The sequence below is a fragment of the Heterocephalus glaber genome, unplaced genomic scaffold, assembly GCF_053883595.1.
Source record: "Heterocephalus glaber isolate CG9 unplaced genomic scaffold, H.glaber_assembly_v1.0 deba00001463, whole genome shotgun sequence".
Lineage (NCBI taxonomy): Eukaryota > Metazoa > Chordata > Mammalia > Rodentia > Bathyergidae > Heterocephalus > Heterocephalus glaber.
The window spans coordinates 17,751,493-17,779,143 of record NW_028258310.1 but is presented as its reverse complement, the minus strand read 5'-3'; the positions used below and the strand labels follow the sequence as shown (position 1 = coordinate 17,779,143).

Genomic DNA, 27,651 nt, shown 5'->3' with positions numbered 1-27,651 from the left:
TTCCTGGGAACAATTTAAATGTCAACAGAGGAATAGTCATATATAGTAAATAGCACAATGGGATACAAAGCAGCTAATAAAAAACAAAGAGGCATATCTCTTTGAGATAACTTGGAAAATAATCATGAAGATATTATAAGTTGGAATTTTGTTTTTCAGGACAGCAGGTGGAGTATGATTGATTTGTGTTTTTAAATTTTGAGTTGTGTGTATTTGCATGTGCACACACTTGCTAGAGAAATTCTCAGAAAATTCCTAATAATGACAACCTCTAAGGACTAAAAAATCACACAAACAATTTAGCCTGTTCATTGGTAAGAGCTTTCTAAGTCTCTCCTCCACATTGATTAGATCTCCCCAATTCATCCTCTCCATTACTACTGATATTCAGTTACCAGCCTCTTGCTTATTTTAAATTCAAATCCTCTTTAAACCTACCTGTAACCAATCTTCACAAACTCTTCCTGGAATCTGCTCTCCCTGCCCAGGCTACATCCCTGGAACTTAAGCCACAGTGAGCTCACCAGGCATTTAACACACCATATCCTTTGTTTTCCCCCAGTACCGGGGATCAAACTTAGGACCTTGTGCTTGCAAGGCAGGTGGAGAGCCACTGGGCTAAATCCCTGACAGCAACAAACTTACCTTAAGCCCAGAAAACAGTCCTTCTCTTTTCCTACCAAATTAATCTCAATATACTGGGTTATACTGTGGTTGTAAATAATCCCTAATCTCAGTGTCTTAAAATAACAAAGGTTCGTTTCTCTCTAACCAGTGTTAACATCAACATGTCTGTCTGAAGTTCTGATGGGACATTTTGTCATCCTCACCCAAGGCCCAGGGCCGAAGGAGCTCCAAATCTCTGTTTTTGGGAAGAAAAAAGGAGGCACATTTATTAATCATGGAAGTTACTTCTCCCATTTCATTGGCCAAAGCAAGTCCTATGGATATTCCTAAAAAAGAGGTGGGGAATTCCAAACCTATTATTTTCTTAGAAGGGGAGCTGTCATAAATATTTGGGCAGCGTGGATTCTGTAATTGTTGGGTGAAATACAAAGTCAAATTTGCTAATCTTGTCCAAATCTATATCCTCATTCATTGTGTTAGATGAATTCTCCAGAGAGATGTGAAAGAAACATCTGCCTCCAAATTGAGAGGGATCCAACAGGTGGCAGAACAACTCACACAGGTCCAGCATGGTGAGAATGAGTTTATTAGGGCTTATTTACAGAGCAGTGGGAAACTTGGTGAGGAGATGAGTTTATTAGGGCTTTTGTACAGAACAGTGGAGGACTTGGGGGCTGCAGCACCACTGAAATCACCAACATCCCCCCACTCCATGCTAGGCTACTGGTTTTATAGGACACTAATTACAATAGCAAAAGTAGGATCAAAAAGCAAGGAGGGCCCTTGAAAAGTTGTGTGTACTCTGGTCCTATACCACCCTCACCAGAAAACTCCTCTGGATTCAGCAAGCACGGTCCACCCGCAGTAATGGATGAGGTTTTTGTGCTGAAGTCTGACACACAGCCTCAGCACCAGGCTTGGGCCCCACTGGACAGCTAAGCAGCAGGCCCACTACAAGATGGAGTTACTTTGGCTAGGGTTTGGAGGCCAATCACACTGTAACTTATCTGCTCACTTTTTGTCAATGTTAGCTTTATATTTTTGAAGCCACATTATAAGATGTGTACAATTTCTTTTTCTTTCTGAGCAGTTGCATTTATTCTTTTTTTATTAGTACATTATTATAGTATATAATGATTATATTCCTCATAGGAAGTTGATACATGTACATAATACATCTTAATTCTTTTTTCATCCCTTTTCCTTCCCCGCTCTCCTGCTTCTTCTACCTCTTGGTCCCCTTCACTTTTGCAAAAGATTTCCCTGGTTTGTATTATCTATCTTCTATTTTACTCTTTAATTTATTTATACTTTGGGTTTCTCATGTAGTATACAAGTTTTATCATCGTTGTATTTTCCTTTGAATTACACTTTTTATCATTACATAGTCCCCTTTAGCCTTAGAAATGCTTATTGCCTCAAAGTCTATGTTGTCTGATATTAATATATATACCATTGGTATAATTTTGTTAATATTTACATTTTTTAATTTCAACATTTTAATATTAATATTTTAGATGGTTTTCTTATAAGCAGCATATAGGTTTTTATCTAGTTCAATAATTTTTGACTTTTAATCAAGGTATTTAGTTTATTTACATTTAATGTAATTGATCTATTTGGATTTAAATTTACCATCTTGTTAGTTGTTTTCATTTGTCCCATTCTTCTTACCCTCCTTTGTTTGATCTGCTTTTAGAGTAGTTGAATATTTTATTTTTCCCTCAATTACATTGGAAGTTATATATCTTTTTAATATCTTTTAGAAGTGATTCTAGAAATCATAATATGTGTCATTGATTATCAAGATCTAATGTTAACTGATACTTTTATGTGATAATTTAAGAAGACTGGGGATGTAGTATAGTGGTAGAACTCCTGCCTAGCATGTACAAGGATCTGGGTTCATTTCCCAACACTACAAAATTGAGTAATAATAATACAAGAACCTTAGAACATTTAATTCCATTTACTCCCCCTCTTCATTTATACATATTCTAATATTTTTATATTACAGGAGTTTCCTGCATTTTCATATATTCTAGTATTTTTAACCTGCAGCACACATTGCTATGCTCTGAATTTCCTTAAATTAACCTTCATTGTACTTCCTTTCTTCCTGCATCCCTAATCTGTCATCTTAAATCACTTTACTTTTGCTTAAAGAACACCCTTTAGTATTTGCTCTTGGTAAAAAAAAAAAATACTGGAAATGTCTTGATTTCACTTTTATTATTGGAGGTATTTTCACTGAGTATAGAAATTCTAGGTTGGCAGTTATGCCTTTCAGCATCTGAAAAATATTTAAATTTCTCTAATTTAATACTTCCATTGTTTGGCTCAAGAAGTAAGCTAATGGTCTCATTTTTTTTTTTGACCGACACATTACTGTTTTTTAATATAATGATAATTGCATTATGTCAAGATTTCATACATGGCAAAATATGGATAATGATCAAAAGTTTCCAAATGTATGTACTTGCTACATGTTAAGGTCAAAATATAAGTTAAGGATTTGGTTTTTTTCTTTTTGATTTTTTGTTTTGAATTTACAGTAAATGTTTTTTAAAGGCTGTAACATGAAAAAAGAACACAACACAGATTACATTATGATGACTGAGACAGTGTTCTACATGACAGAAATCAAAACAAAACAAATGTATACAGTAAATATACCAGTGCTGAACACAGTACTTGAAATTTAACCCAAGCTGCATATGCATAAAATGATCTGACTACAGGATTATGCAAAATAAATTTTTTTAGAACACCACAATGTCATCCATTTGGACTATAAAGTGACTTATTCCTCTAAAGAGTATTTTGAGACAATTTCTGTTTGACGTGAAAAGAACTGACATAACACTTAAATAGTACAAAAATAATTGAAGACATATTTGTAATGCAGTTTCTATAAAATATACAGTTAATCTTATTACTTAAAAAACTGAAAAGCAAAAGACCACCCTGAATAATGATGAAAACCTCAACAAAGAAAAATGCTCATCATTTGGATATCATTGGCAGAAAACTGATAAGATTTTGTTGAGGGGAACAAGGAAGGTATCTAAAGAAGTCATTCATGTAAAATTTGTTCAAAAATGTTCATAAAGCTGTAAATTTCTGACTTGTAACATCTTAAACACACTTTCTACTATTTAACTGGAGGACAAAAGAATATCTTGAAGAAAGTGTTTCTCAAAATGAGGTTCAAAAGTCCAAAAGAGTTCTAATGTGGGCTCAATAATAAACATGGTAAACAAACACCCTGGGTGATTATTCTACACTCTGAAATGCCCTACGGAAAAGAGCAACACTTAAAAGCAAGATCCTAAACATATATCTGACATGTTAGAATTCTCTATAAGTTTATGTTGTGAATAAACTCTGCTTTTTGTTTTAAAACAAGTTCCAGGCATTAAGAGAAACACATACACGCCTTGGAAATGAACAGGAGAATGTCTATAAACATTTTCCTTTGATGTTTTCATTAGTTTCAAACTAAATTATATGAAGAAAAGACAATACACGAGTACAAGCTTTGGAGCATCTAAAAATGGTTAAAAGATAATTTCTTAGGGCCGGGGATTCAGCTCAGTGGCTTCACTGCCCGCTGCAGAAGCGCAAGGACCCAAGCTCGATCCCTGGTACTAAAAAAAAAAAAAGATAATTTCTTAAATGTTTACAAATTTTAAATCATTCCAAATTTAAAACTAGATCATTAAGTAAAATTAGGATGCTATATATCATCCTTCTGTTTTAGTATCATTTTTATGCCAAGGATGTGAAAGGTAACCATCATCATCTAAATGTAAATAAGTTATAATGGTACAATCTTAGTTTAATTTAATTTTAATGATCTAGTTTCAAATTCAGAACAATTTAAAATTTATAAACATTTTTTTTTTTTGGTACCAGGGATCGAACGTGGGTCCCCGCGCTCACGCAGCAGGCAGCAAAACCACTGAGCCAAATCCCCGGCCCTATAAACATTTAATAAATTATCTTTTAATCTTTTTCAGATGCCCCATTTCATGAGAACTACTACCTTTCCAAAGCCTGCAGTTGTATACCGTATTTTCTTCATATAAAAAAAGATACAAGTATATGTGTTTTTAGTCACAATTGTTGGTATTTTTTGGATTTTCCTGAAGACTGCATAAACTCACCCCAAAAGGTGGTCAGTTTCAAAAGTGTAGTTGGAGAGAAACTAGCATAGGTAAGATATTTTACTGAAAAGACAAATTGTTTTCTTGTATCATAAGTAAAAAGAAAAAATATTAGGCGTTATGTCCCACTTAACAAATGAAATGTGTATACAAGTGTGGTTAACAAGCAATTGCCTCATTGTTATTTAAATCAGTTCATAAAAATCTAATCTATGAACAAAAAATTCCATATTCTCTACTACAGACTATAAGAATCATGTATTACATCTAAATATAGCTTCAAAACAATAAATGAAAATTCGCTTCCTGACATCTCTGAAATGGTTAATTCTATCTAGGCTGGTAACAAGTTTTTCCAAGCATTAAATGGGAACATAAGGAAAATGCATAGTTGAAAAATGGAGATCAGACCCCTTCTTCATACATCATAAGATGATTTATATACTCAAAACCTGCAAATTCATATCCATCAAGCTCCCTCAAGACATCATTATCATCTGGGGTCAGCTGGACAGGTTCATTAGTAAATTCAGGATCAAAGTTGTCCAAACCGAATCGCTCAGAGATATTTGAGGGGTTTTTGGGGTTTTTTTTTTTCCAGAAAGAAGAAACATTTATTTATATTTTCAGTGGACTAAAAGAAGTTTTAAACTGTCACAATTAAAATTTTATGCTTCCAAAAATATCATATAATCAATACAGTTAACTTAAAGCTTCAGGTATTAATTAACTTCATTTAGACTTCTTAAAAAACCAACACAAACATACTTTCTAGAGTGCAAAATGCTTATTAAATACTTTGGTAACACAAAAGCAATTGGTTTTGAAGTATAGGAACCCTTTTCTGAATTGCCACCACACAAAGATACCTATTGCTGGCAATGGGTGTGGAACAGAACTGCCAGCTCCGGGCAATTGCAACACTGAGATTTTGTGTTCAGTCTCTTTATCTCTCAGGATGACCCACTACTTGTATAAGCTCATGGTCGGACTCTGCTTCATGCACATATATGCATCGCAAAGAAGTCTGCGAGCACAGCCTTGGATTCTCCTGGAGTCCAAGGAGTGTAGGTCCTCGGGAGACATCTTCAGGTACTTGCCCACTTCTGGGCAGGGGGTCACCTGGGGAATGTTGAAGCCATTCTGACCACCATCCTGGTCAGCCATACTGTCAAAAAAGAGCCAGGCGGAATCGTCCTTCCCATACTTCACAAATGCAACATAATGGCTCGTTTCTATGCAGAGAATAGCAAACAACTCCATCTTCTGGCAGGGGATGCAGCCGTGTCTCCAGTCCCAGTCAGGCAAATCTTTGGGGAGTGACACTGGGTTATATTTATGATTCAACCTCTTGGGATGAAAGTGGACCTGAGTGTTGCAGGCTTTACAAAACTGCTTGATTTTTCCAGCTGAGATGTCTGGATCATCATACTGCTCTCTACACTCACACATGGTGAGCCCTCCGCAGATCCGGCACTGCCTGGGAGTATCTTCAAGTAAATCTGTTATATTTAATTCCAAAGAAGGAAAATTTTTTAAAGATAATTTTAAAGTCTTTTCCAAATCGAGGCATCTGAATAATCAGACATGATGGTGCCTCTGCAAATTTCAGGTTACTGTAGATAAAGGACCATTCTAATAACTGTTGAATTGTAGGAACTCCAACTTTCTTGTTTTTTTCAATAAAAATTTGATGGAAGTAACAATCTTGTACTTTTAGACCTGCTGATCTTATTTTTAACAATGGTTCTACCCTTAAAATGTGGTGAAACAGGATATTTAAGAATTCTTCAGGATCTTTTTCTTCACAGGTAAATCCTGATGCAGGTTCAACTTTTTCAAGTATTTTCCTCAGTTTCATAATTTTTGTGGCACATACATATCCATATATTCTCAGAGGATTAACAATTTCTGTCCTCAGTAGTTCTTGTGTTTCACTGTAATACTCTACATCATTCTTTTCTTTGGGTCTAAGTAATACAGTGTCCAGAACAGAACTAAAAGCAAATAAGCAAAATAAGGTTGAATCTAAGTAACAAGAATTGTAATGACCCTGGATCCCTTTCTTCTTTCCAATCATTATCTCCAAACCTTCTTTTTCCATTTTTGGTGGAGTGTTTTCTTCTACCACTTCACTTAAATAGCCTCCAAATTCTAAGGAGTTGCAACGCTCAATCTGATTGGAGACAGGCTGCAGGAATGCAAACCTAGAGTCTGGCCTGCAGCTCTTCAGTTTCACGAACAGCGCCGTCTTCGGGGCACAGGTGAAATATCAAGTGCCCTGAAGGTTCCATCTGTGCCACCTGCACATTCGTCCTCCAGTTCCAGTCCAGCTAGAACTTCATTGAGTCCCGGTGGCTGACCAATCCAGTGGATGACCCCATAAAAAGGAATGATTCTCCTTCACTTCAGCCAGTGAGCCCACTTCAGGCCATGTGACCCATTTAAGGTATAAAATAATTCAAATCTATTTCTGTTTCCAGGGTTGGAGGTAGATTCTGTAGCCTTTGGTTTATCATGGCTGGATGAACCTTTGTCCCCAACATCTCATGACATAAAGGCAAGTTTGGGAGGCCTCCTTTCCTGTGTCATGCTATCTGGAATGATATCACTGATGTGCAAGAGAATTGTACTTTCAACACTTGCAAAACCGCAAAGCTGTACTCCATCAAACTTTCCATCCCAGTTGCCAACAGGGTTATCCATGTCCATACCAACGAAATATCCTAAGCTCTCTTTTCCTGGCAAAACCTCACAGAATATAACTGTTCCAGATTCTATAGTTTTTCAAACCTTCAAAGAAACTCTGGAGTTTATTTCCAAAGGGGGAAGGTCAACCTGCATTGTGTCCACTGGGCCTGCATAATCACTTTCCAGTCCATTGTCATCATCTTTTATGATTTCTAGCTTGTCCAATGCAACAAATACTCCACAATCTTCATCACACTGAAAAAGCTGTTTCCCTTGATATACCCCATCAGTGAAACCTTAACCATGACCTTCTTCCTCCGACGTGCGGGCCCCTGTCCAGCTGAACCTGCTACCTGAGATACTAGGTTTAAATGGAGGCACCACCTGCTTTTGTTCCATCATGTCCCAGGCTACATTTTGAAAGAATGGATGCTCCTGAATATCACCAAAGCCCCTGTGAGGATGACAGCCCAGCCGTTCTTTTGGGTATTTGTTTAGAAAATCCTTTTCCACTCCTTTCATGGCATACATACAGTTTGATTCTTCCTGTTGGACTAACATTACTTTCTGATAGCTTCCTCTGCCAATCACTCGGAGCAAATCAAAGTCCTCAAGCCCTCAGCCAGATGAAGCTTTGCCACTTTCCCCGGTGTTCCCTGCCTCATTCTCTTCATCAGCTTGTTCTAAAGCCTCATGAGTTGAAAGGTTATGTGGGATTGCTGTGTGTGCAGGGTCTGAAGCCATGGATGATGGATCGACTGGCATCGTGGGCTCTGATGGTAAAGAACACTGCCCACATTCAATTGTGATAAGGTTGTGGCACTTCTTGTGAACTGGGAGTTTACAGTCAGTGCACTTATACATCTAGTGGCCCAGTCCCCCTACACAGTCTGTGCAGACAGCACAGTGAGCTCTCCTGCTGAAGCGTTTGGCCTGAAAAGTGTGGCCATTCACATAATACAGCTTTCTCCAGCAGCCTGCAGCTCTGTGGTGGATGGATTTCTCTTCTTCTGGATAAGGCACTTTAGGATGCTCTGGTATACAAGGCAATGAATGAATTAAGAGCTCAGAATCTTTCTTTAGCTTAGAAATCCTAATGGCCTCTTCTAACTCCAACTGAGGTAACACAGTGTCCGGGTCTCCTCCCTCCTCTGCCCAGTGTGTGGTGAAAAGATGTTTATTGTCCAAACACCACACATCTCGATCTTTATCACACAGGGCCTCAAAGGGGATGGAATTCTCAAGTGATCTTGTCATGATGTCCCTTCCCAAAATCAGGGCTGATTGGGTAGAGATGTGGGTGGTGGAGGTTCCTGGGAAGAAGGGACCATAGACAGGTTGGCTGCCCAGGGAAACAGGCAGGCAGAGCTCAGAGAACGAGAGTGGCCTGTCTGCAGGCACCACACTGGCCGGAATCCTGCACGGCTCTTTGTGAAGTTGTTTCCAATAGTGCTGGCCAGGCCTGGGTGGATGTACGCCAGGCTTCTCAGTGTCTCTCAGGGGATGGTGGCTGTGACTTCGGTCTCCCCCCCTGGACTTTGACTCTGTAGGTTCTCTGTGCCTGGCTCTGGGGAGGCCTTCCCAGAGCTACTGGGTGTTTCTGGGCCTGGTGATACTTGCCCCACGCTCTTCCCAGTTTCTGTGCCATTGGTATTTGGGCTTAGGGAGACTTCACTGGGGTACCTTGATTTTGGTAGGTCACTGGTGGTCACTCCCGGGGAGACCATCCCTGGGGTGTCTGTGACAGTCATGCTGCTGCAGCAGCATGGCCTGCGGCACCTGGATGTAGTCAGCCATCTTCTTAATCTTTCACAGATACTTTCTCTACCTGGGGTCTTGAGGCTGCGGCCTCTCGAAGTGGAGAAGCAGTTCAGCATATTCGCTGTTGACTGTCTCTGGCCAAGTGAGCTTGGGAGATGGCAGTTACAAGATTGTGACACCCGTTAGCAAGAGTTCCAAGTTCTGTTTGGAGATGTTGCCGAGGAAGTGACCTCATGTCTTGGGGCTCCATAACCTGAGTCTCTATATAATAGAAAAGCCTATAGCCCTGTAGGGATAGAGACCCCTAGGCAGGGAGAGATGAGCCCCTCCCCAAAGGAGTTCAGATAGCTGGCAGAACAGGCTTAACCACCCATAAAAAGCTGACAGTCTGCTGAGGATACACCTCTTCATGCTGTACCCTGCAAAGCTTGGTTTGCTAAGATCAAAAGGAAAAAGAACCTTGGCCCTAAGATGTAAAAGGCCCCTGAAAAGACCCTTCCCTGTTGTCCCTAGTAATGAGCTAAGTTAATCATTAACCAATCAAGTAGGGGTGCCCTCAGCCTAGAGGCAGGATAGGCCCCCAACTACTACAAAACCAGCATCTTGAGCCCCCCCTGCAATGGTGCCTCTGTTTCAGGCACCCCTGCCTGTCGCTCTGAGAGAAGGCAGCTGTACTCTTGCATGCTTGCTCAATAAAAGTATAACTTTGCTTCTATGCTTTCGGTCTCTATCTGATTTTTCCACAACCTTCTGCATCTTTAGCAGAGTCAGGCCCAGGATTGTGGGGACTCTCCCCCTGTCTCCACCCATGACAGCCATTTTTTTTCTTCATACTAAATAAATCAGTGGCCACTTATTTTGTTATTTTTATCTAAGTATCTATGAATATTTTTTTCTATTTCTCATCTATCTGTTAGTGTTTCACTTTTGCATTACTGGGGCTTGTACTCTGCATCTCCTCAGTGAACTATATCCTCAGACATTTTACTCCAGATACCCACTAAGGGTCTCACTAACTCACCAAATTGGTCAGGCTGGACTCCACCATGTGACCTTCTTACCTCAGCTGTCCAGCTTGCTGGGACTGCAGTCACACACCATCCTGCCCGATTCAGTGTGCAACTACAGTGGTCTGGGGTGCCTTTATTGCAGAGATTTTCTTCACTTTTCCAGTGGGCTTCCATTTTCATCAAGGAGCCTGAGAGAGGCCCTCTTTCTGATGCTCACTTCTGCTCTATCTTCTGGAGCTCAGAACAATGTCCTTTATGACCCCCTGTACCTCTGTGCTGTGGATCCAAATACTGTCTCAGCGCAGCCACTGGGGTGGGGGGAGAGTGGTGCTGCTGGCACCCACGCAGCTCACCTCCTCGGCACTGGGGGGCGGGGGGGGGGCTCTGCTCCTCAAGTTTTTTGCTGTTTTGCACTGTGAAGTGCATCTGAGGATTTTATGGGGCTATGGTGTCTCCAGGCCTGCTCTAGAAAGTTGTATAACAAATTTCTTCTACGTGAGGGTCAACCTGTTACCAGCAATGTTGAGCTATTGATATCTTGATTTCAGGATCTGCAAAGAGGTGAACCTGAAGAAGATAGCTTGTATAGGACAGTCCCCTTCGGAGCACTGCTTGTTTACCCTTCGTGACTGTGTGGCCGGCTGGGAGCAACAGCGTTTATCAGGAAGAGAGTGTCAGGTCACGAGTTCCCAGCAAATTGTTACCTGCTTCCAGATATGGTGGAGGATGCTTGTAATCCCAGCACTGGGAGACTGAGGATATGCATTTGAAGTCACCCTCAGCTACATACTGTGTTCAAGGCCAGCCCGAACTACATAGCAAGATCCTGTGCATGGGGCTGGTGTGGCTTCCACGCCTCCATCACGGGCTCACTGACGTCCAAGAGCAGGCAGCAAAGCTCCTTGTCCTCCCCTCTCTCCCAGATCCTGATGTCTTTACAGAAATCAGCATCCTGGTTCAATTGTCACTGCATAAGGAACCATCTCAGAATACAAAGACTTCAAATATCTTCAATATTAGGGACCATGAGTCTGGTTGCATCATGGCTTCTTCCGCTGACCCTGCCTGCATCATTCTTGGAGCAACATTCCATTAATGGACATTCTCAGTAGTATGGCTTGAAAGAACGTGTACAAGACACTGATGGATACCATCACTGCTGTGCATGATGAGAGGCACAAATCTTTCTCGGTGAGTTCAGAAATATGGCAAAGATTTCTCTTCTCACAATTTTTCTTCAATATCACAGTAGAAGTTGTAGCTGTGCCTCAGAGCTGAGCCCAGCGGCTGCTGGATGCCGAGGCCTGAGCAACTGTGTGTGGTGGCAGGAGCGCCATGGACTCCTGCTGCAGCTGGTGTGTTTGTCGGGGGGCCGGTACCTTCTGGTGCATGGCTGGCATTCACTGCCCCCTCTCAGCCATGACTCCAGTCCTTGGAATTAGTGCTACTGGTCTCACTTTCAGGGAAGACCCAATAACAATGAGGAGATCAACTTCATCTTTGTCCTACTTCATGGCTCCATGAAACTGTTCTGGTAAATTTTCACCAAAAAAGACAATCTCTGGCTTCATGATAGCAAGTGGTTCATCATCAGGTGGGCACCTGATTAAAAATATCTCCTTGTACAGCTCCACAGTAAACTTTATATTTAAAAATCAAGCAAGATGCTGTTGCAAAGGAACATTGAATTATCCTTTGGATTCCTGCAACTTGTTCCAAGGTATCTATATTCTGGGTATAGTTGCGAAGTAGTTTTCTTCTTTATCTGATAAGGCTATGAACTAATGACAGAGAGACGGCTGGAACTGTCCAGGACATATTTCCTTTGCAAACCTGAAGAATGGTCTTGGATCTTTTCTGAAATATTCAATATCAAGCATCGCTTGAGGATCTGGAAGATCTGGGAAGTCAACAGCAAGGTGAGCATAAATACCATCTCTTGACCTGAAGTCAGGTATTCCACATGAAACAGATACCCCAGCTCCAGTTAGAACTATTATTTTTTTCCACTCTTGCAGTAATTTCACAGCATCTTCAATTGTATTAATATCTTTTCTTTTTTTCCTTTTTGGTGGTTCTGAAAGGATATTAATGACAATCTGCCACAATGTCATATCATCTAGTTCGGGTGGTGGAATTGTTTCTGGTAGTAAATCTTTAAGAACTGTTCAAGGATCTGTGCCAATCATGAGATGTTGTTGAACAAAAGTATATGGACCTATCCTCGGCCTTGGAGTCCAGTCACTAGAGCTGGCATGCGAAGCCCTGTCATCGTCATCACTTTCACAAGAATGAAAGCCATTGGTGCTAATGTCATCACTTAACAGAAGGTTATCTCCTCTGCTCCTGCTCGACGCACAGCATTGGCCGGTCTCATATTTTTTTAAGTTATAGTGGCCACTTGAACTGTTTTCTTTTCTTTATTTATTTATTTTTAAATCTTTTTTTTGGTACCAGGGATCGAACCTGGGTCCTTGCCCTTGAGCAGCAGGAGGCAAAACCACTGAGCTAAATCCCCGGCTTGAACTGTTTTCTTTTTGTCTTTGATGTCATATTTTACTGTGATGTGCCTAGGTGTTACACTTAAACAATTTATCCTGGGCCGGGGCTTTAGCTCAGTGGTTCCACCGCTTGCCTTGCAAGCACAAGGACCCAAGTTCAATCCCCGGTACCAAAAAAAAAAAAAAATTATCCTGCTTGTGTGTAAATCCTGGGGCTTCTGGAATCTGTGACTTGATGCCTTAAACCAATGTGGACAATTTCTCACCCAACTTTTTAAAAAAATGCTCCTCCCCCATTTCCTCTCATCTCTTTCTAGTACTTATTTTCATTTTACCTCCTATCTCTTATTCTCTCTGTAGCATTTTCCATCCTGTTATCATTGTGTTTCATCTTTATGTTTTCTTCTAACCTACTTCTCAGGTTATCAATTCTCTCTTCGGCTATGTCTAATCTGTTAAACTCATCCACTGAGCCCTTTACTTTTCTTGGTATATTTTTCAGTTCTAAATTTCTATTTACTTTTAAAATTTTTATCATCTTTTTAAGTTTCCAGTTACCTGCCAGTTTTCTGATATTGTCTTTTATCTCATTATCCTTGATAAACATTTTAAAGTCTTGTTTCTGATAACTCCCCAAAGTGGAGTTCTCTTGGATTGTTTCTATTGTAGTTGATCCAACTGTATCTCTTTCATGTTGTCTTATTTCCACATGTGTGTGGTCATTTTCATGTGTGCTAAAATTGTATGTGGAAAGTTTTTGATAGAAGTAAGGTGAGACTTATTAGACTTATCCTTTTCTTATAGGATGTCATTATAATTTCCCAGAGAGTATTTACATTTGTTTCTGCAAGGCACCTGAGGATACCAGCAATCTCGGATGAAGTATTAAGTTCATTGGATCATGGTGGAGGCTCTGCGAAATCCCACCTGCTTCCAGTTCATCTAGTTCTAAGGTACACTCCTTCAGGGTGAGTCCTAGCCTAAAATGGGGAGTTACAAGTACTCCTCCTTTGATGGGCTCTGGATTCTACTTTTGTCCGCACTGCATACATAGCTCCCTTGGTGTTTCTTAGTCTTTCAGCTTCTTCGTTGTCTTTTCTAGAAGCAGCCAGTGAGCGGAGAAGAGGATCAGTTATTAGGAGTGCCTCCCTGAGTACCCACCCTCCCCTAAATCCTGGTTTGGTGAGTCTTCATTGTCTTTTTAACACTGATGTTGTCCAGCAGAATTTATATTTAATTTATTTTTATTTATTTATTTTTTTGGTATCGGGGATCGAACTCAGACCTTGAGCTTGCGAGGGAGGTGCCAGAACCACTGAGCTAAATCCCTGGCCCCAGAATCTATTTTTATTATTCCCTATTTTTCCAATTCTCAGTAGGAAAGCAGGTCTACGTTCTCTAGTCTCCATTGCCAGATGGTAGGAAATACAAATGCAGGACATGGGCCAGGTATGTGTACATATGCATGGCTCATAGCAGTGATGGGCACTGAGGTTAACTAGAGAGCATGAGGCAGTGTTTGCCTTTGGAGATGAGGGCCTCATATTGCCAGTTGCCCAATTTTTTTTTTCCAAAAAAAGGAGGGATAGAAATGCAGGCTTTTGAAAAGTGAAATCCTAATTTCCCATATTGGTTCCAAAAAATTAATTCTCAGCTGGCCAAACAAAATACATCTGGGGCCCACACCTAGCCCAGGATACCATTGGAAAATATTGGGAACATAGTCTGCATTGATGAAAGAAGTAGGGTGAAGGCGGAACTCCCTTTCATTAAATTCTAGCCTCCCTATAGCCTGAGCTTCTTTGAGTAAACACCAGCCCCCTCATACCAAACATAGTTTTTAAGCCAATTTATGTTTTAACTGAAATCTCTTTAAAAATACCAAAGACGGGGTGGATTCCATTCATAATAACAACATTTCTGAAAAAAAATCCTCTTTTCCAAATGCTCCTCATGACAGCCCAGCTGTCAACCCCCTAATTTATCTCTTGAACCCTCCAATTCAGTGCATCCTATCTCCTGTCCTGTCCAGGGCTCCTGTCTCTCTTATTCTCCCTCTTAGCTTCTGATTTATTCTGCTTTCTTTAGGAGGTAACTTCCTGCCTTTTCTTAGGTGTACCCACTGAGCTGTCCTACCCACAATTGCATCTTTCAGAATCCTTTCCCATATGCTTCCATATTGTGCATGAGAAATACTCGGGAACTTAGCTGGCCTAGACCAATCCTCCTTCACAGGAAGTGGGGGTGGGGGAAATCATGCCGTAAATACTCCAGAATACATACTTTTTCATGTCCCACAGCTATGCCATCTGGGATGGGGTGGAGCTAGGAGTAGATGTCATTTTGATGGAGGCAGAGCCCATTTCTGGGATGCTATGGCAACCAGATGAGTTGTGAGGTGACTGCCATTTTCCTGTCACTCACCTCCTATTGACAGGATGGTGCCTCTGCCCAAACAACCACCCCTGCGAAATTGGGAGGGAGAAGCTGGAAGGGAAAGAAATCAAATTCAGACTTTCCCTGATATGTCTAATAATACACAGTTGGCAAAGCATGACACAGAATAGAAAGTATTTGATAAAAATAGCATCTGTTCAGCTTAGGACTCAAGCTGGAGAAGCATGGAAATTGATTTTTTCTTTCCTTGAGTGTTCTTGTACTAGTATAGCAATTCTGTCTCTCTTGTCAATGAGGAATGTTTAAAATGCTACTTTCTGTAAGCAAAATGGCTTCCTTTCCCAAGGTCTGTAGGACAAGGAGGTATCAGCCAAGGCTGAGCGGCCACCCTGGCTGGGCACTGGCTGCAAATCCTCATACCTACTGTGCCATGGAGGGGCAGTGTCATGGCCTCCCTTACACCAGCTTGTGAGCAGCAAGATCTGGCATCCCAGACAGGTCATGTGGCTGAGGACCAGCTCACCAGTGTCTGGGTTTTCATGGTCTCTTGCTCCCACAGAACCAGCAGGGTGCACCCCTCAAATCAGGATGTGAACCCGAGTCCTGGCCTTGCTCAAAGCACCCCAGAGTCCAGGGAGACACCAGCCAGGACTCACCTCTGTCCGCAGCCCTTCAGGGCCTGGCTCCTTAAAGTCGTGCTGTAGGTGCAGCGCCCTTCACTGAGAAGCAAATCTGGGCAAACCAGGATAAGGGAAGGAGTGACTGACCCAGAGCTGTTCACTCTTTAAATGACTCAGTTTGAGTTGGTTTAATTATAAAATTTAATGTACAGTTCAGTGGTGTAAGATACATTCACATAGTTGTGTGACCAGCTCCAGGACTTACTCATTACTCTAAACTGAAACTCCCTGCCCTTCCTCCTGCTCTCCTCTATCGTTAGCTTTTAATTTTCTTCCCATCAGCATTGCCACATCCTCAGTCCCCACTCACCTGTCTCTCTGGTGACTTACATTCTGCTGTTTCTATGAATTCAATTCTTCTAGGTAACTCAGGTAACTGGCAATATACAGTATTTGTCTTTTCGTGTCTGGCTTATTTCACTTCACATAATATCTGCAAGCTTCATCTAGGTTGTAGCAGGTGTCAGAATATTGCATTTTATTTCCACTTGTCCACTGATGGACATAGGTTGTTTCCACCATTTGGCCATTGGCAATAATGTGCGGTTTTGTTTTGGTCTGTTTGTGTTTGACAGGACTCTTTGGGAAGGTAATTCAAGTGGTAGAATAGTTCAAGGACTTGTAGCTGACAATCTTAAATGAGGGTAGACTTAGTGTCCCTTGCATTAAACTATATCACCTATGTAGGGGGCTGCCAAAGGATACACATTCTGGTATCATATATTTTCTGTTTCTTCACTAAAAAGCATAAGAAGTTATGTCCAGTGGAGGGAAAATGTTTCTGCCTGTAACAGTTTCCCAAGCCACTTGGCCCTGGTGATGGTGGGAAGGCATCATGGGGTGCAGATATAAGCAGACATAAGAGTTAGAACCAGCAAACATGTTCCCCCAAAATGAGCTTCAAACATCTCATTGTCTTGACTCTTTGGGGGTCCTTGTTTGTTCAGCATCTACCCCCCTCCCCATGCTCTTTTCTATCTTCAGCTCTTAATTTTCTTCGCAGCAGCACTGCCACATGCTCATCTTTAACAAAATAAAATTACTGGGGGAAGCACAGCCCCTCCTTGAAGCTCTGCTTTCCTCCCTCCCTCTCTTCCTCCTCCTTCCTTTCCTCATTCCCTCCTTCCTCTCCTAGAGGCCTGTCTTCACTCCCAGATGCCACAGCGTTCTGCTGTGACTCCTTGCCACAAGCTCCTCACATTTTGTTTCACAGGCAGTTCTGAGGATGCTAAGAAATATATATTTCCCATCAAGAGAAGGCATATGGTGTCCTGGGTACACTATACAATCTATAGAGCTGTATCCTCACAAACTCAGAAACAAGACCAACACTTACAGATTGTCTTTACTGACAATCAAGTGTAGAACTTAGGAAATCAACTCAATCATCAAGCAGACTTCCATACAACTCTGAGCTTTGCCCATTGCTAGGGGGGAATCTTGAGCAAGTTACTTAAATTGTGCCACCTTACCTCGACTCAGATAATGGCAGTTGTCACCTGACCTACCTAATAGGTCTATTAGAAAAAATAAATAAGATAAGCCTTGTCCAGTGCTTAGCACAGTGCATAGCTCACAGGGAGCATTTCATGAGGCTTAGCTCTTATTATTACTTTTTCATAGTATAAGTTGAGTGCAGTATTTAAGTGTATCTTGATTTTTATATTTGTAAAATTTGAGTGAAGAAACATGGTAAGCTTTAAGGGTTTATTGAAAAATTCTCTAGATAATAAGTGATCTGAAGTGATCAGAACTATTTCCTAAGGACAACATGAGGATCTACAGGGAGAAACATCACACAGAGGTTAATGGAAAGGCAGAATCCTGAATGGAGATGAACATGCCTGGACGTTGTGAGATCAACTGAAAAGCTTGAGTGTGACTGTCTTAGTTACTTTTTCATTGCTGGGAATGAAATACCTGACACCAACAAGTTAAATGAAAGGTATATTTTAGCTCACAGTTTATAGACATTTCAGTCTATATTTGGCTGGCTCCAAGGCAGGGCAGCATGGTAGAGATGCTAGAAGGTCATGGCAGAGAAAAAAGAGCTCATGGCATGGCAGCAGAAAGCAGTGAGCACTCAAGGTAGGAGGGGCATGGATATATATATATATATATATATATAATCCCCAGGCCATGCCCACAGTGACCCATTGCCTCCCACCAGGCTTCACCTTTTAACATCACACCCAGGTATAAACCCATCAATGGACTGATCCAGTATCACAACCTGTGATCCAGTCACTTCCCCAAAGCCCCGCCTATGAGTACATGAGGCTTAGCGGGAACATGTACATATAACCCATAACAGTGACTGACATGTGCATCAGTGATTAGCATCAGGTAGGATGAAGGGTCACAGCTGTGCATGCACAAACACAGGCTGTATTGGAAAACAGCCTCTTGAAAAGCTACCGGTACTAAAAGACAAATAATAATCAACACAGTCTGGCCACCAGATGAGGTGTTCTACTATTTAACCAACTTCAGAAACTGTAGACCTCATTTAAAAATAAGTGGAAATATTCCAAGAACAGACTGCAGAGTACATGAATAGGTATATGAGACTGAGAAAACAGCTCGAGTGTGGCCAGAAATGGAAAGACATTGAAGAAAAACTGACCTGTATTGTTTGATGCATTAAAGTCAAAAGGCAGCTGGGCACAGTGGAGCCTGGGCTCAGAATCTAGGTCTCTGTTATGCAGTGTGGTAGCCAGTAGCATGCCTGGCTCTGGAGCACTTGAAATGTGGCCAGTATGAATTAAGATCTGCCATGAAGGCAAAATATATACCAAGTACAAAGACAAGAATGTAAAATATACTGACAATTTTTAAAATATCAACTACATATTTAAAAAATGTTAGCAGAAACCAGATATGGTGACACATACCTGTAGTCCCAGCTACTCAAGAGGCGGAGGTAAGAGAATTGCTTGAACCCAGGAGTTCAAGCCCAGCTTGGGCAACTTAGTAAGTTCCCATCTCAAAAAAAAAAAAAAAAAAAAAAAAAAAAAAAAGAACAGAGTGACTTGCACACAGTAGGCACTCAAGAAATGTGATCCACACAGTAGGCACTCAAGAAATGTGATCCACTTTTAAAAAATGTTTTTACAATTTAATAAATAATTCTCTTGATGACTGCAGTTATGAAAGCTGTGGTAGTATTCACAGTAATGATGGTTTTCCTGATTGGTCTATAGTCTTCAATAAGTGTAAGAAGTTATTGTATGAAACATCTGTCAAACCAGTAAGACTGCATTGATGCAGCCATCATTCTCAGGAGTGTTGGTTACCTGGGCATATTTACCCCAAATAACCTTGCCTCTTTGTGTCACAAGCCCCAACTCATTCACGTTCACTTCAATCACTGTACCTTTGGTAATAACACCCAAAGTTGTATATAGTGGTGATGAAGGATTTTTTTCTCACACCAAATATTGGCAGGCAAAAGGTGGCTTTCAGTTCAGGATGTGTTACATGGGCCTTCTTGAAACGTAAACCCACTGTGCTAATGAACCTTTTGTATTTTGGTGGTTTTCTTATAAAGCCATCTCCAGCAAAGCAGACTTTAGTAACCATCCTCTTCCATGCCTTCTTTTTCCTCTTTCCAGTTTGAATAACTTTTTTTTTTGTACCGGGGATCGAATTTAGGTTCTTGCGCTTGTGCAGCAGGCAGTGAAACCACTGAGCTAAATCCCTGCCCCCCCCCCCTTTTTTTGGTACCGGGGATCGAACTCATCGAATAACTTTTTTCTTTTTTCTGACAACTGACAAGCATTTATTCCTCTGACCTGATGAGTCTCCTGGTCCAGTGAATTTATGATCGCAGTGGAAACCATGTACTTACCTTACCAATAAATGATTTGCTATTTATTTTGTTGTTTTGAATGCTTAAACATAAAGAACAAGCAACACATTGCAAATTAGTTCAAAATACCTGGACAAAAATGTAAGGCAAAGTTAAGTTTTCCATCTAAATTTTATGGTGATATACAAACATTTTGGGAGGAGAACCTGGATGAGTACCTCACTTTTAAATTTTGCTTTGATAGGTACAATAAAGCCAAAGCAAAAGATCTACTCTTTCTGAATGTGCCACATTTGTCAACTACATTTTCAGGGCAGTGTAACTGCTCTGCTCGTGAGTTCAGGCCGATAGCACCGAGCACGCATCTGATGAAGACCTGCTGAGCTCCGTGCATGGCTCGCTCATCTGAAGTAGGGAAGTTCAGAGACCCCAGGAAGGATCCTGTGAAGATCTTCAAATAAATTCTACCTTACACCATAGAACATCAAGTTCAGTGATACCTCGGTTGTCAAACTCAATTTGTTCCAAATTCATGTTCAAACACTGAAAAGTTCAAGAACTGAATACATTTTTTCCCCATAAGAAAAGTGGAAAACCAAATAATAGGTTCTGAGGCCCAAAAATTACACTTAAAAATTCATTTTTCCAGGACTTTAACACAAAACAAACAGCCCTCGGTTGTGGAAATACCCCTAAAACAGCTGAACACCATAAATATGGTACATTAAATACCAAAATGATACAGTAAATGAAATTTTAAGAAAATTTGTCCAGGAGCTTCACTTTGAGACTCGGAGGCTTCCTGGCATAGCAGAAGCTGGAGAGAAATCGGAGGAGGGAGAAATGTTACTTCTGGAAGGAGCGTCTCCTTCCGCAGCGACTCCTGGCAGTACCCTTTCTGGGGTCTTCTCTGTCGGTCTTTTTTTCATCTTTTCTCACTAAAAATTTGTCCAACACCTGCTTCTGCCTTTTCAAACTTCCTAAAGTGAGAGGCATCATTTGCATTTGCGAGGCTCACAGTCCTGTCACGGCCCTCCCTGGGTGGTTCTGTCCAGAGGTGGCCACTTCCATCCATGTTGCATTCACTTCTTTATCAATGAGCAGGGAGCTCCTCGGGCCCCTCCTCCTCATCCAGGCTATGTCCTCAGCTGCCGCTCGCCGCTGCTCCTCCTGAAGACCCCGAAGTTCTTCTGGGGCCAGCTTTGCACTGTGCTCCGTTGCCTACTCCTCCACGCCCTCATCAGCCTCCAGACGCATGGGCACCTGCGAGGCACAATATGCTGCACACCAGGCTCCTCCTCAGAGCCCTCAGAGCCTTCAGAGTCTCTGCTTCTGGCCACAGCCTTGGCCGTGCAGCATTCAGGGTCTTGTAGAGACTTCCCCCAGGCCTTGTGGAGAAGGGCAATGCAGTGAGGATGCGAACATGACTAGCAGAACTCTGGAAGGGTCCCCTGGGTGTGAGGGTATTTCCAAGCACAGTGCCCTGGTAGAGTTTTGTGAAATTAGCAATGACTTGCAGGTCCATGCTGGATGACAGGAGTGTATTCAGGGCCAAGAACTTAACAGTGATAAAGGAGCATTTACCATCCAATGCCCTCCAAGCCTGGAGGATTAGCAGGAGCACCGTCCATCAGGAGGAGTGAGTTTCCAGGCAAATTCTCCTGCCCAAACACCTACTCAGTGAAAAACGGTCTGCTCCCCACGCTTCATTATTTACCCTCCACATCGCACTTATTTTTCATTGTTTTGTTGTTTAAAAACCCATGGGTTTCAGAATGGTGCACCGACACGGGCTTCACTTCAGTCCCCACCTGTGTACCCCAACACCAGAGCCAGCCCATCTCATAGGCTCGTGGCCTGGCAGTGCCTTTTCCGCTTCAGAATGAGTTCCTACTGGGCATTTCTTTCCCAGAGTCTAGTCTGTCCCACTGAACACTTGCTGGGGAGTGACACTCAGCATCCACATACTCAGCAAATCTAGCCTCACAGGTATTGGCTTTGTCTGTATTTGAGCTCGCTCCTTCCCCGTGTTTCACTCTACTGTGTGTGCCTGTTCTCTTTTTGAATTTTTCAAACCAGCCACAGCTGGCTTTGAACACTTGAGGCTGGCTGCCCAGCACTCACTTGGCAACACTGTCAGTGAATCACTGTGGAGGCATTCGGCCTTCTCGAATTGTCACCGTCGCCATCCAGTTTCTCATTTACTCGACCTTACAGTAACTTTTCAACCTCTTTGATGGCCTGGGTTCTTGGTTTCGCGGTTAACGTTTTCACACCTTTTACTACACTGGCCACTTTAATCACATTTTTTTCTAGAAGTATTGATAATGGCAAGTTAGCCATGTTGTATTCAGCTACCAAATCAGACAAGCAGTGACCTGATTCAAATTTCACAATTTCTTTAACTCTGTCGTGTTTCTCAGTTTTCCACTTCACTTTACTGCTATCACTTTCTTTGGGGCCATGGTTATCGTATTTTATGCAAATAACGCCGGAAAAAGCACAATGACGGGTGTTTTAACGTACTAACACAAGCACTGTATGTGGGCTTGGCCGAAGCAGCGCTGAGTGAAGCGTCACCCTTTGTGTCCAAGGAGAAATGCAGTCCATGATTCACTCTCCGCCCATACAGGTTTCTTCTAGTCAGATTTTCGCTCAACTATCAAGCAAAGTTACAAACACCGAGCAGATTTTTTTCAAACTTTGCTGTTCAAATGGTGGAAAGTTCAAGAAAGACCGAGCATGGAGCTGTTGGACAAGTGAGGCAGCACTGTATCGGAAACGGGGGAACCGATGCCTCGCAAGCCACAGTCCACAGCCCACACCGTCAAAGTCCGGTGCCTCATCCCAAGGAACCCCAACGTAGGCACTGTGGTCGGATCCCGAGCCTCTGGCGTAGGCAAAGGGAAGCGCCTTTTCCGGTTGCTTCTTTAAGCTTCCACTCCCTGAGTTACACCTGAGGATGGCAGTGTTCACAGCCAGGGCTCCGAGCTGCATTACTCCAGCTGCCGCCGCCGGATCTCCAGCCACTGGGAACCGCCCCACGCCACCCTCACCCAGCCTTGCTCACGGAGAACCAGCTCTGCGCATCCCACAGGGGTTCTGATCCACAGAGAGGCCACCAGGCCTGTGCCTTCAGCAGCCAGAAGCAGCTCTGGCCGATTAGAACCCAAGTCTCTGTAAAGGAATCGGCGGCATTGTGAGCCAACACAAGGGGAGACATGCTCACGTTCGAAAAAGAAAGTTCTTATTTTCCTAAGAGCAAACAAAAGTTCTCAGACATCAATCCACAAAATACAATTTATAATTGAAGTCTTTTCTTTGGCAATGTGTAAATATGAATTCTAAGCCCACGTTTTGACGAAGTTCATTTCCTATTATTCCGTGGCGGCTTCCGGTAGGCCTCTCCTGGCAGAGGCAGAGTGTGACTGCGCAGCTAGCTGTTGCGAAGGAGCTCCACCATCAGCGAACACGCGTCGCAGGGACCCAGGCTTGAGGATGCTGCCTCCTGCTCAGAAACGAGGTATCTGCCACCACATCAGCAGCTCAGAGAGAAAGAATGATTGCCTTCATTCCAAGACATTTCTTCAAGATATATTTGAGCGTCTATTGGTCCCATACTTCTGAGCTCATCTTCATTAATATGAGTTTCTGTTACTTTTGCTTCAGGTCTGACACATTAGCAGAAGGCTTGGCCCCCAAAACACCATACCAATCCTTCGCTGGCCCCTGCTCCAACGCCATCACTCTTGAACCAGAAGAGGGTCTTCTCAGGCCGGCTAGGCCGGCCCGGGCCCTGTCCCTTCTCGCGCGGCAGAGCTGGAGCCGGGCCGGACGCGGCCAGCCTTCCTGCCGCGCCCCACGCACCAGGACAGCAGGCCCTGGGGCCCTGCACGGCAGCTCCGCTCCTCGCGTGCCACCCGGCTCCGTCCGCGACTAGCTCCCCTTGAATAAATTTTAATATTTCTGTCTCTCCCTGCGCACGAACTTTAGGCAGAGGGACTTCCCATTTTCCCGCCTTTTCTTTTCATTTTTGTTTAATTATATTGGAAAGTACTTTTGCTCGAGACTGTCCCTCTCTATCCAGCAGACAAGCAGGTACTGCTGCCTGAGGAATCTTTTCATCATTCTTTTGTTTGGTGTTTCTCTTTTCATGCATCTTGGTAGTCTTCTTCATTTGTATTTTCTCGGCATGGCGCTGTTTATAGTAGAGCTTAGCCTTCAGGCCAGTCATTTCTTTTTTTACCTTCTTTGAACATTCATGAGCCTCTCAACTTTCCTTCTTTCCCTTTTTCTCATGGTACTCCAAATGATACCCATAACATTTACGGTGTTATTCAGTATATTCATTTCGAGGCATGGTGAGAGCTGCAGAGCCACCAGGGGCAGCCTCAGGCACGGGAAGAAAAGTTTCAACTTTAGGGTCTCTCAGACACATGAGCTGACTCCACGCAGCCGGTAACAGGTTGTAATCCACTTTTTCGGTTGCTATTTAAACTTAAAGAAGATGAGAATTTATTATATGTTGTAACTTGAATATAGTTTGTTTCCATAAAAACTCATGTTGAGGCTTGGTCTCCAGAGTTATGGCATTGGAAAATGGGGCCTTTAAGAGGTGGGGCCTAGTAGAAGGTGACTGGGTTGATGGGTCATAAGGGAACCACCCTTGGAAAGGGTTCATCCTTTTCTCAAGGTTCTTGATTGGTTGCCACAAGAAGAAATTGTTACAAAGGGAGCATTCTCAACTTACCCTTTGCTCTCTCTCTCTCTTGCAATATATTATGGTTTAGACATAAAATGGTCCCCTAAAGTCTCACATTCAGTGTGTGGCCTGGTCAGAAAGGACAAGTGACTGGGGACATGAGTTTGAAGGGTACCTTCTTTTCCCAAGCTCTGACCTTCTCACTCTGCTTCCTGGCTGCCATGAAGTGAACAACATTCCTCCAGCACACCATTCTGCAATGTCATTTCTGCCAACCATGGGCTGAATCCAATAAAGCTGAATCAAAATACACCTCTCCTCCTTGAAGTTGTATGTGCCAGGTATTTTGCTCCAGTGACAGGAAAGCTAATATAGAAAATAAGTACCAGGAGTGGGGTTGTAGCTGTGACTGTACCTGACCATGTGGTTTAGAAGTCTTTGGAACTGATTTGGAGGAGGAGTTTGGAAATGTTTGGAGATGCAGGATAGAGAAGCCCTAGAATGTTCTGAGCAGTGCTTTATATGTGATGCTGATCCAAGCTCAGAAGACCAGAATGCTAATAGGCATGTGGACAGTGAAGGCCAGGGTCATGAGGTTGCACTGGAGAAAAAGGACTCCATTGGTGGTTGGGCTAGAAGCCTTGTGTATAATGTTCTGATAAAAAATTTGCCTACATTTCCCCCATGACCTGAGACTTGCAGGAGACCAGGATTAAGGGTTGCAGACTAAAATCTGGTAGAGGAAATTTCAAGGCAGCTCATTGGTCAGACTCTGACATGAATAAAGCTGGCTGCTTTTAGCTGGATCTACAGTGGGAATCAGAAACAGACAGTGGAGCTGAATGATTTGAGGCTTGCAGTTTTGCCAGAAAGAAAGTACCTGTAAAGTTAGGGCAAACAAACAAACAAACAAACAAAAAAAACCCAAACATGGTTGCTGAAATGGTTAACTAATATTAAAAAGAACCCAAGTACTTTGTAAAGGGAGAAGAAATCAGCAAAGCCCCACCCATCACAGGTTCCAGAGTGCAAGACTGTAAATCTTTCATTTGAGAAGAGTCCCTGTGATACTCACTCAATTCAGTGCCACCTAAAGAAGTGTATCCCTGAGCTCAACCATCACAGAACTCAGAGGCCACTACAGCCATGATTCAGGGAGATCTAGCTAGTGCTCAGGCTAGTAGCCAACCTTTGAATCATCCACATGGTGGTCATTTTGGGGCATGCATAATGCAAGAGTTATGGGGTTACAATGACTTCCACTAAGATATCAGAAGGCCTGGGGCCAGGAGCTCATGAGAGGGCAGTGCGTGATGCTGTAAGAGTGAAGCCAAGATATAGCAGAGACACTCGGAAGTTGAAGCGGCCAGGAATTGGAATGTCTGCTGAGGAAAGCCACAGGCAGTGAACAGAGCCATCCCAAGTAAGAAACCATGTGGGCTGCAACCAGCAAGGCCATAGAGGCTGGACTACCCAAGCCCTTTGGAGCTCAAATCTCATGACAACCTGCCCTGGATTCTGGATGTGGAGCTATTGGATTTAATGTTTGCCCTGCTGGGGTTTGGTCTTACTTTGGTCAGATTTCTGTCTATCCCTCTATCCTTCTCTTTTGGAACGGGTATGTTTACCCTGTGCCACTGTAGGTTGGAAGTGTTTAACTTTCTTTTTCATTTTTACAAGGGCTTACAGGAAAGAATTTGCTTTAAATCTCAGAGGAAACTTTGAACTTGGATTTTTCAGCAATGCTGGACCTGTTGAGACTTTGGTGACTCTTAAAAGATGGACTAAATGCATTTTGCATAATGAGATGGATGAAAGACTTTTGGGGGCCAGGGGTGAAATGTTATGGTTTAAATCTAAAAACGCTCCCCAAAGTCTCACATTCAGAATGGGACCTGGTTGGAAGAAGCAATTCACTGCAGGTATGACTCTGAAGGGTATGTTCTTGTCCCTAGATCCTCCTTTCTCTTTCTGCTTCCTGGTGGCCATGAGATGAACAGCTTCCCTCATATATTCCATTCTGCCAAGACAGAATGGAGCCAGCTGACTATGAGCTGAATCCACTGAAACTATGAGCCAAAATAAACCTCTCCTCCTATAAGTTGTGGATGTTGGTTTGTGCTAGTGATGGGAAAGTGACTAATACACCATGTGATCTGTTGTGCATGTACTCCCACCATGGGATCTATCCCCCACGTTACAATGCAACCAGAAGGCTCTCACCAGTGGCAGACCAGATGGAGCCACCCAACCTTGGACTTTCAGCCTCCAAAATTATAAACTAAACTTCTTCTCTCTATAACTTTGTCAGCCACAGGTATCTTGTTATAGCAACACAAAATAGACTAAGACATTCAGTATCATTATGTAAGGCAATACTTTAAGAGGCCTTCACAGTCTACCAGATGAGAGAGTAAAACATTCCCACCTTTTAGAGCAGTGGTTCTCTATTGGGGGACAATTTTGCCTTCCAGAGCCATCTGTTGATGTCCAAGATGTGTGTAATAATCAAACCTGGGGGAGAAAGAAGAGTCTGGGAGAAGAGGCTGCTACTGGGATGTGGTAGGTAGAGGCTGGGGATCCTAAAGGTCCTACAATAGACAAGATAGCTACACACACACACACACACACACACACACACACACACACACACCCCACAAAGAATTATCAGTTAGGATATCAGTAGTGCTCATGTCAAGACACTCTGAACTAAATCTTCTGGATTGCTCATAGATTTTGACTGATTAATAATCCCTGTAAGTGTGTAGTACAGGAGGGGTTCCCACATGGCAGCAACAGCAGCCAAGAAGTTATTACAGCAGCAAGTCCTCAGGCCCCATCTAGTCCTATTAAGTCAGAATCTCTGGGGGCAGAGCTCAAAAATCTGTTTTAACGAGCCTTCCAGGTGATGCTAATGCACTCTGCAGTCTGAGGAGACAAGGTAGCCGATCTTGTTTCCTAGTTCCCAATTCCTGGCTCTAGCATTTGGTGACAGCGAATCTTATAACACTTTTGTAATGGCTACTAAAAGCTAAGAAGCTGACTGCACCAAATCAATTGATGACTGAGCTGGTGACAGTCATTCCAAAGTGCTCCTGCAGGGGACCCACAGTTAATCATGCCAGCTTTCTAATTCCAGGACATTGGAGTTGACCACAAGAGGGCACACTCCACTCAGCCTTGAGCGTCTGTGGTCTCTGCAAAGGGTCTGAACGGGAAGTTTGAGTGACCTGCCAAGTGTGAGGGGGGTAGGAGGGGACAGACACTTTTCCCCATAGAGTGGCAGTGATCGGACTTCACTG

At 42.6% G+C, this 27,651-nt stretch overlaps 1 protein-coding gene and 4 pseudogenes across 1 annotated transcript in view; 1 reads left to right on the top strand and 4 right to left on the bottom strand.

The window, feature by feature from the left end:
• Positions 1-27,651, top strand: part of LOC106010177 (uncharacterized) — a 149,126-nt gene that overhangs the window by 54,051 nt on the left and 67,424 nt on the right. The window contains exons 3-7 of the mRNA XM_087180465.1: positions 10,807-12,177; positions 13,564-13,712; positions 13,862-13,941; positions 19,892-23,170; positions 23,317-26,271. The gene's annotated coding sequence lies outside the window, so the exon portion shown is untranslated. The remainder of the gene's footprint in view (positions 1-10,806; positions 12,178-13,563; positions 13,713-13,861; positions 13,942-19,891; positions 23,171-23,316; positions 26,272-27,651) is intronic.
• On the bottom strand, positions 4,574-7,196 carry LOC110343865 (ubiquitin carboxyl-terminal hydrolase CYLD pseudogene; annotated as a pseudogene).
• LOC101700574 (ubiquitin carboxyl-terminal hydrolase CYLD pseudogene) lies at positions 7,188-7,886 on the bottom strand (annotated as a pseudogene).
• LOC101719859 (ribosome biogenesis protein NSA2 homolog) lies at positions 19,079-23,997 on the bottom strand (annotated as a pseudogene).
• Positions 22,873-23,391, bottom strand: LOC110351093 (dnaJ homolog subfamily C member 24 pseudogene; annotated as a pseudogene).